The sequence below is a fragment of the Penaeus monodon genome, chromosome 13 (assembly GCF_015228065.2).
Source record: "Penaeus monodon isolate SGIC_2016 chromosome 13, NSTDA_Pmon_1, whole genome shotgun sequence".
NCBI classification, from domain to species: domain Eukaryota; kingdom Metazoa; phylum Arthropoda; class Malacostraca; order Decapoda; family Penaeidae; genus Penaeus; species Penaeus monodon.
In genome coordinates this window covers 49975056-49983408 of record NC_051398.1, presented here as the reverse complement: position 1 = coordinate 49983408, position 8353 = coordinate 49975056, and the positions used below count along the sequence as shown (strand labels likewise).

General features: G+C 33.7%; 1 pseudogene; it reads right to left on the bottom strand.

The window, feature by feature from the left end:
• The window catches only part of LOC119580408, a 47285-nt pseudogene extending 43395 nt beyond the window's left edge, over positions 1 to 3890 (bottom strand).
• Between the last annotated feature and the right edge of the window lie 4463 nt (positions 3891 to 8353).

Here is an 8353-nt window from a genome sequence, read left to right as displayed (position 1 = left end):
CCCCCAACAAAAAAAAAAAAAAAAAAAAAAACCCCAAATAAAAAAATAAAATTTTTTTTTTTTATTAATAATAATAATAAATAAAATTAAAATAATAAATTTAAACTAAAACATATATATATTTTAATATATATAATAATTATATTTTTATTATTTTTTAAATTATAAAAAAAAAATTTTTAAAATTTTTTTTTTAAATATATTTAAAAATTTTAATTATTTTAATAAAAAAATATATTATTTAAAATTTAAAAAAATTATTTTTTTATTTATTTATTATTTTTATAAAAAAGGAAATCAATAAAAAAATTTTACAAACGTATTTCATTTTCATATAAAAAGAAATAAATTCATAAATTCTATTTAAAGATAAATATACAAACATTAAATCAAAAATTTTATTTTATTTCCCAAAAATTTATATTAATAAATATTATTTTTTTAATATAAAAATTTTATTCAATATTATTAATTTTAAATTTTTTTATTTGTTTTTTTACTTAATTTTTAATATAAAAATACATTAAACATTTCTTAATTAAAAAATCTTTTTCATATTATCATTTACATAAATTTTAACTTTAAAATATTTTAATTGTGTGTAAAAATATACATCAAAAAATTTAAAAATAGTGGTTAAAAAAATTTTCTTTTCACTTTCACTTTTTAATATATTTTTTATTATTTTAGTTTAATTTTAAATTTTTTTATTTAAATTTTGAATGTTATAAATTATCTAAAAAAATCAATGAAACAAATTATAATAATTCTTAAATTAATAATAATAATTGTTAGTCGTTTGCCCTAAAATTATATTAGTTTAGAAAACCTTTCTTCAAATTTATTTTTTTTTTGTTGTTTTTTTTTTTTTGGTTTTGGTGTTTTTTTTTGGTTGTGGTGTGGTTTTTTTTTTTGTTGTTTGGTTGTTTGTTTGTTTGTTTTTGTTTTGTTTTTTTTTTGGGGTGTGTGTGTTGGTTGTGTGTGTGGTTGTGTGTGTGTGTGTGTGGGGTTGGTAATTGCGTGTGTGCCATGGGGTGCATGTGCAGTGCATGTGGAAGCAAACCCTTTTGGGAAAAAAGACAAAAGAAAATCATATAGATGTGTGGCCACTCTCTTTCTCACAAGTAATGTCCTTAGTAACCTAAATTGTTTGTCTAAAGATGAAAGGTTAAGAACAGTCTCATAAACTAAAAAAGGAAATTTACTTTCCTAATTTTTTCCAGGCACAGTACTGCTCAAAAATGTATATAATGTTATAGAAGTCTCATCTTAGAATTTTCATAGAATTTTCTACCTGACATGCAAATTGATGTTAGTCAGTGATCTTTCAAAGACTTGACGTGGTTAGAACAAAGAGAATGATTAAGATTTTTCATAGGATTAGAGGTAGGCAAGTATATAGGAATGCTGTTGAAAATATTGCTAAACTTCAATTAGGTCCTGTAAACTCCTGTAATTTTGCCTCAAATATAACACAAAGTTACTGACTATTCAGTAACCCAGCATTCAGTAACCCAATATCTGTGTCATACAGGATTTGCTGCAGGCTGACACCAAACTTTTTTTTTTTTTTTTTTTTTTTTTTTTTTTTTTTGGATTAGAGATGTGTATCAAAAATTTTTCTGCTTATGTTTTCTCTCTCTCTCTCTCTCTCTCTCTCTCTCTCTCTCTCTCTCTCTCTCTCTCTTCCCTCTCTCTCTCTCAAGACACCTCCTTCACTGTTTCAGCTCTGGTTAATTCTTTGATCTTTTCCAGGAAAGGTTGGATGATCTGGGGATGGCTTTGATCTTCAGCTTAGTGGTAATTTTGTCCGTCAGCTCCTTCACAGCTTCAAAAAATGTGGCTTTGGGGAATCCCCCCCAATCAAAAGGGCCCCCTCGGAGTCCGAAGTCATTCAGGATGACCCCCCCTACCCTTTTTTCCAACATCACGACATTCGCGCGTAAAACCCAAAAATCCACCCCTTCCCCTCAGTTGTCGTTCAACAGCTTCGTGATGGCACTTCTTTAAAATCCAGCTCCTTCACCCAAAAGTACAGACCACCCAATCTACAAACCCCAAAGATTTTAAAGCCGGCCAAAATTCTCACCCTCAACAACCCTCGGGCCCCCCCCAAACCCCAGCCCCCCCAACAAAGCCAAGTCCACCACGCCGCCACCAAACGAATCTGCATTTAAGCCTCAAATTACTCCTTCGTCTCCCCTGGTGACATTACGCCCGAAGTAACAAACAGGATTCCCCCAACCCCATCACGACCACCACTCAACCCAGCACCACTACAGTGCCTCCTGAACCCCCCCACCCAGGGCTATCAGTTGCTCTATCCCTCTTCATCTTACTAGCTGTGATATTAATTATTGGTGCAGTGAGTATGATTCATTTTTGTTCGTAGTATAATTCCTTGTGCTATGCAGTTGAACTGCTCTCAACTGCACTGAAAAAAACAGTCTAGACCTTAAACCCCCTGTTGGAAAAAGCAGTGAAAAGCCAGCTAAATACAGAGCATTTTTTATTTTATCCGTTGAAAAATTTAATGTCATACAGTTAGGGTACATAGAAGGCTTCTGCTTAGAAACAGTGAGGCATGTGCAGGAAAAGAAGAAAGCAAGATATTGGTGGACTCATCCAGCCTTAGCTAATTGACTATCAATGGAGTCCTGGATAATACCTAGACAAGTTTTTTCTGCATTATAAAAAAAAAAAAAAAAAAGAAAAAAAAAAAAAAAAAAAAAATAATTATATATATATATAATAATATATATTTATATATATATATATATTATATATATTATATTATTATTATAAAAATATATTATTAATATATATTTTTAATTTTTTATTTATATGTATAAATTTATATAATTTATTATTTATAATAATAAATTTTTATTATTTTTATAATAAAATATATATATAATAATATATAAATATTTTTTTTTTTTTTTTTTTTTTTTTTTTTTTTTTTTCTTTATAATGCAAAAAAAACTTGCAGGTATTACAGACTCCAGTTAGTCAATAACAAAGGCGGAGAGTCCCCCAATATCTTGCTTTCTTCTTTTCCTGCACATGCCTCACTGTTTCTAAGCAGAAGCCTTCTATGTACCCTAACTGTATGACATTCATTATTCAACTGTGATAAATCAAAACTGCTCATGTAGTTAGACTGGGCATTTCAGCTGCTTATTACCACAGTGTTTTGAATGGTCTGAGACTGTTTTTTAGTGCTTGAGAGCAGTTAAACTCCCCCCAAGCAAAAGGGAAATTATATCGAACAAAATAAATCATACTCACTGCACCAATAATTAATATCACAGCTAGTAAGATGAAGAGGGATAGAGCAACTGATAGCCCTGGGTGGGGGGGTTCAGGAGGCACTGTAGTGGTGCTGGGTTGAGTGGTGGTCGTGATGGGTGTTGGGGGAATCCCTGTTGTTGACTTCAGTGGCGTAGATGTCACGTCAGGGGACGACGAAGGAGTAACTGATGTCGTTAATGCAGATGTCGTTTTGGTGGCAGGCGTGGTCGGACTTGTTGGCTTTGTTGGGGTGGCTGTGGTTTGGGGGGCCCGAGAGGTTGTTGATGGGGAGAAGTGGGCCCGGGTGTTGAAAATCTTTTTGGGGTTTGTGATGTAGTATCGTTAATTTGGGGATGAAGGGAATGGATGTTACAGAAAAGCCCTCAGGAACTGTTACTGAACTGCAGAGGAAGTGGGGGTTCTGGATGGACACTCAGAATGTCTGTGATGTTGGTAAAAAGGGTAGTGGAGGGCTCATCCTGAATGACTTCTGCGACATCCAGAGGGTGGACCTTTGATGTGGAGGATGTGCCCAAAGCCACATTTTTTGAAGCTGTGAAGGAGCTGACGGACAAAATTACCACTAAGCTGAAGGGTCAAAGCCATTCCCCCGACTCCAAACCCTTTCCCCGAAAGATAAAAAATTAAAACCCGAGCTAAAAAGTGAAGGAGTTCTTGAAAAAAGGGGGAGAGGGGAAAGAGAGAAGAGAGAAAAGAGAGAGAGAGAGAGAGAGAGGGAGAGAGAGAGAGGAGGAGAGAGAGAGAGAGAGAGAGAAAAAAAACTAAGCAAAAATTTTTTATCACACTCTAACCCCATAAAAAAAAAAAAAAAAAAAAAAAAAAAAAAAAAAAATTTTTTTTTTCAGCCTGCACAAACCGTATGACCGTATTGGGTTACTGAGCGGGGTTTTTGAATGTCAGTAAATTGTGTTTATTTAGGCAAATTACGGATTGTTTACAGGACCTAATTGAAGTTTGGCAATATTTTCAACAGCATTCCTATATACTTGCCTACCTCTAATCCTATGAAAAATCTTATTATTCTCTTTGTTCTAACCACGTCAAGTCTTTGAAAGATCACTGACTAACATCAATTTGCATGTCAGGTAGAAAATTCTATGAAAATTCTAAGATGAGACTTCTATAACTTTTATCTTTTTGAGCGTCTGTCATCTGGCTAAAAAATTTTGGAAAAGTAAAAATTCCATTTTTTTAGTTTATGTAGCACTGTTCTTAACCTTTCATCTTTAGACAAAAAATTTAGGTTACTAAGGACATTACTTGTGAGAAAGAGAGTGGCCACACATCTATATGATTTTCTTTTGTCTTTATTCCAAAGGTTGCTTCCCCCATGCACTGCACAGCAAACATTTGGGACACACTGCACATTCCCCAACACACACACAAACACACACACACAAAACACCACACCCAACACACCACCACACAAAAAAAACAACAAAACAACAAACAACCAACACCAACACACAAAAACCCACACCACAACCAAAAAAAAACACAAACAAAAAAAAAAAACAACAAAAAAAAAAAAAAAAAAAAAAAAACATTTAATAATTTTTCTAAATATATATTTGGAACAAGCAATCCAAAAAATATTATTTTTATTTTAAGTTTAGAAGATTGAAATTACCCCCCAATTTGTTTCATGGATTTTTTCAGATATTTAAAAATTAAAATTTTAATAAAAAATTTTTAAAATATCATAAACAAATAATAAAGGAAATTATTTTGGGGAAAAGTGAAAAATGAAAAAAAACATTTTAAAATTTTATTTTATCATATTATTATTATTATTTTTAAAAAAAAATTTTTAAAATATATATTATATATATTTATAATTAAATATAATTTTATTTTAATTTTATATTTAATTTATATGTATATTATTTTATTGTTTTTATATGATAATATTATGATAATATATATATTAATATTTTAATTATAAAATTTTATATTATATCTAATATTTAAATATAATTAAAATATATTCCATTTTAAAGGATTTGACTGAAATAGAGTTTTCACTAAAATTTAAATTAGATATCATATAATTCAATTACAGACACTTTAAGAAAAAATATATGCAAAAATTAATGAAATTTTGATTACATATACAGAAACCAAACACAGTCTCTTTAAAAACAAAAAAATTTGCTAATGGCTGTGCATTTTCCCATAATGCAACAAATCCTAATCATGCAAAGAAAGAAAAAGCAAATTACACTCTGAATAACCTTGGGAACATCAGGAAAACTAAAGGACTGAAAAAAAGACCTGCATTATTCGCATCCCCCAAAATTCCCCTTGCGAAAACAGGGTGACCAGCATATCTCGGTGTTTGTTTTAAAGTGGGCTGTCATTATTCTTACAAAGGGCTTTTTTACACCTAGCTCCTTTATGTGCATTTCAATGTCCTTTTTATTCAGGGTAGAGAAAAAAGACAATACCTGGAAATTTTTCACATAACCCAGAGTGTCATTTTACCTCGGGGGTTTTTATGACAAAAATAAAAAAAAAATAAATAAAAAAAGATTTTTTTTCTCTAAATTTTTTTTAACCCAAAAAAAATTTTCAAAAAATACTTTTTTTCTTTGGGCCCTAAAAAATAATAAAAATTTTTCTTTTAGGTGTTTCAGAAAAAAATTTATAATTTTTTTTTTTTAAATTAATTAGGGGGGATTTAAGAGGGGGGTTTTTATTTTTTTGGGGGTTTTAGTTTTTAGATTATTTATGTTGGTGGTGGGGTGTGGGGAAGTGTGTGGGGGTTGGAGTGGTGTGAGGTGTGAGTGGTGGTGTGGGTGTGAGTGGGGGTTTTGTGGGGGAGTGTGGGGAGAGAGAAAAGGGGAGAGAGAGAGGGGGGGGGGGGGGGGGGGGGGGGGGGGGGGGGGGTGTTTTGGGGGTGTGTGTGTGTGTGTGTGTGTGTGGTGTGGTGTGTGTGTGTGTGTGTGTGTGGTTGTGTGTTTTGTGGCCGAAAATTTCGGGGGCCCACACCTTCATCGAAAAAACAATAATTACGTACCACCCAGATCTTTTTCATTCTAACCAAATAGGCGGAAAACTCTATTTTTTTTACAAAGAAAAAATTAAAACACATTTTTTTTATACAAATTTTCCCCTCAAAATAACTGAGAAGGCTTTGAAAAATTAATGAGAGGCTAAAGTTATAAAGGAGAGGTATGTCAAATAAAGAAAAATTTTAGTACTACATTTTACTCTCCCTTTGAAACGGTTGAAAATAAATAGAACTTCAAAAATGGCAGAAAATGTATGATTGCCACAGTCTGCAAAAAAAAAAATACAAACTTGTTATAGCCCAAAGGGGGTGCTCTTTAAAGAAAGATTCAAACCACATAGGTTTTCACTCCCTCCCGCTGATCATACTCACAACCCAAATGATGCAAGACCAGACATATGTACCCCGTTTTCCAAAAGGCAAAGGAAATCGACAATAATTTTTACCTATTTGGGTCTCAGCGATATCAATATGATTAATGGAGCTGAAAATGTTATCATAAGCTGATAAAAGAAAAAAATTATCGCGAAAAACAAATCTATTGCCTATATCTAAGTAATAATCAATCACCAAACATGATAACCCTGCCCTTCCTTACCTATGTTTCAACAGAATGGGAAAACCAAATAATTTAAACTTTCTGATTTTGTACGACATCTATTAATTAAGAAATGTAAACATTTATGAAAAAAAAAACTTGAAGAATAATAACAACTCAAGTTGTGGGAAATATCAAAATGTCTATTATCCAGACTGAAGGGACATAGTTGTACACGACTTCTAAAAATTTTAAAAATTTTTTATTGAAAAAATTTAGGTTCTCAAGAATAAGACCCCTTAGGAAAAAAACATTGCCTTTTCCCTTTTTTTATTCTATGCGACAACCTTAAAATTTCATAGTACAAGGCAGGGGGCTTTAAAGTACAAAAATGTTAATACATCAAAATTTTCTCATTGTGAAAAAAACACTTGTCTTTTCTTTTCCCTTTTATAAATTTTTCTTTTGTTTTCCCTTTTTTTATGCCCCTCCCTTTTTTTTATTTTTCAGGGAGCAGTTTTCTATAATTCTTACAAAAATTTCCCAAAACGAATTTTATCATTCAAAATTCGCTTAATGTGCTGTATGCAAGACGGTGGAAAATGGAATTTTTCCCCGATTTTCTGGTTTAAGAAGCAATCGGGTGTTAACCCCCCCTTCTTTTTTCTAACAAAGCTTGAATAATACCCGTGCACCAAAACCCCCCAAAAAAGCGGGGTAGCATTAAACCCCCCGGAGGCCCGGTACCTTCCAAACGCTGTCCTCCCCTTTTGGGAAAAAGGGCTGTAAAAGGGGGCTCGCCCGGAAACCAGTGCACCTGCCTTCCCTTCACATCCCATCGGGATACTAAAACCCTTCGATTTGTCATTCACGGTTTTTATTCCCAAATTTTTTTCTCCCCTTTCCATTTTAAATTCATCTCCCCCTTTCCCTTGTCATTCCCCTTTGGTCTCAATCACGTCGGGACCAACCGCAGCAAAAATCCCCTCATGATCCGCCCCGTCCTGGTTCCCTTGGACACCCAAAGAAGAGTCTGACTACCTGGGGTGGCACGTACCTAGGCAGGGGCCCTGCCTAGGCGATGTTTAGGCCCCTTTCCCTTCCTCCCTGGTTTTTTTACTTTAGGAGGTCGCCCCGCAGGGCGGGCCGGGGCTCGCGTCTAGATCCCCGTTTCCGCCCCCTCCCCCCTGCGCCTCTCAGACGCCGGCTTGATCCTGGGGTTTCTGACCTCAGATAAAAGACTCGCTTTATTTTTGGGTTTGCCAGGGGTCAGTGTGGCTTTTTTTAGAGGGAAACCAGTGTTGAGGGTAAATAAATGCGAAAAAAGCATAAGGACGTAAAGCTATGATTTCCCCGCAAAACAAAAAAGCCTCCAATCCCTCACCGCGGATCCCCGCGAAAGAATCTGAAACTGTTGCCCGAGTCGAATCGTATAGGTTGACTCAGTTTGGGCCTGTTTTGGTTGTTTTTCGGGAAAAAACCCCCCC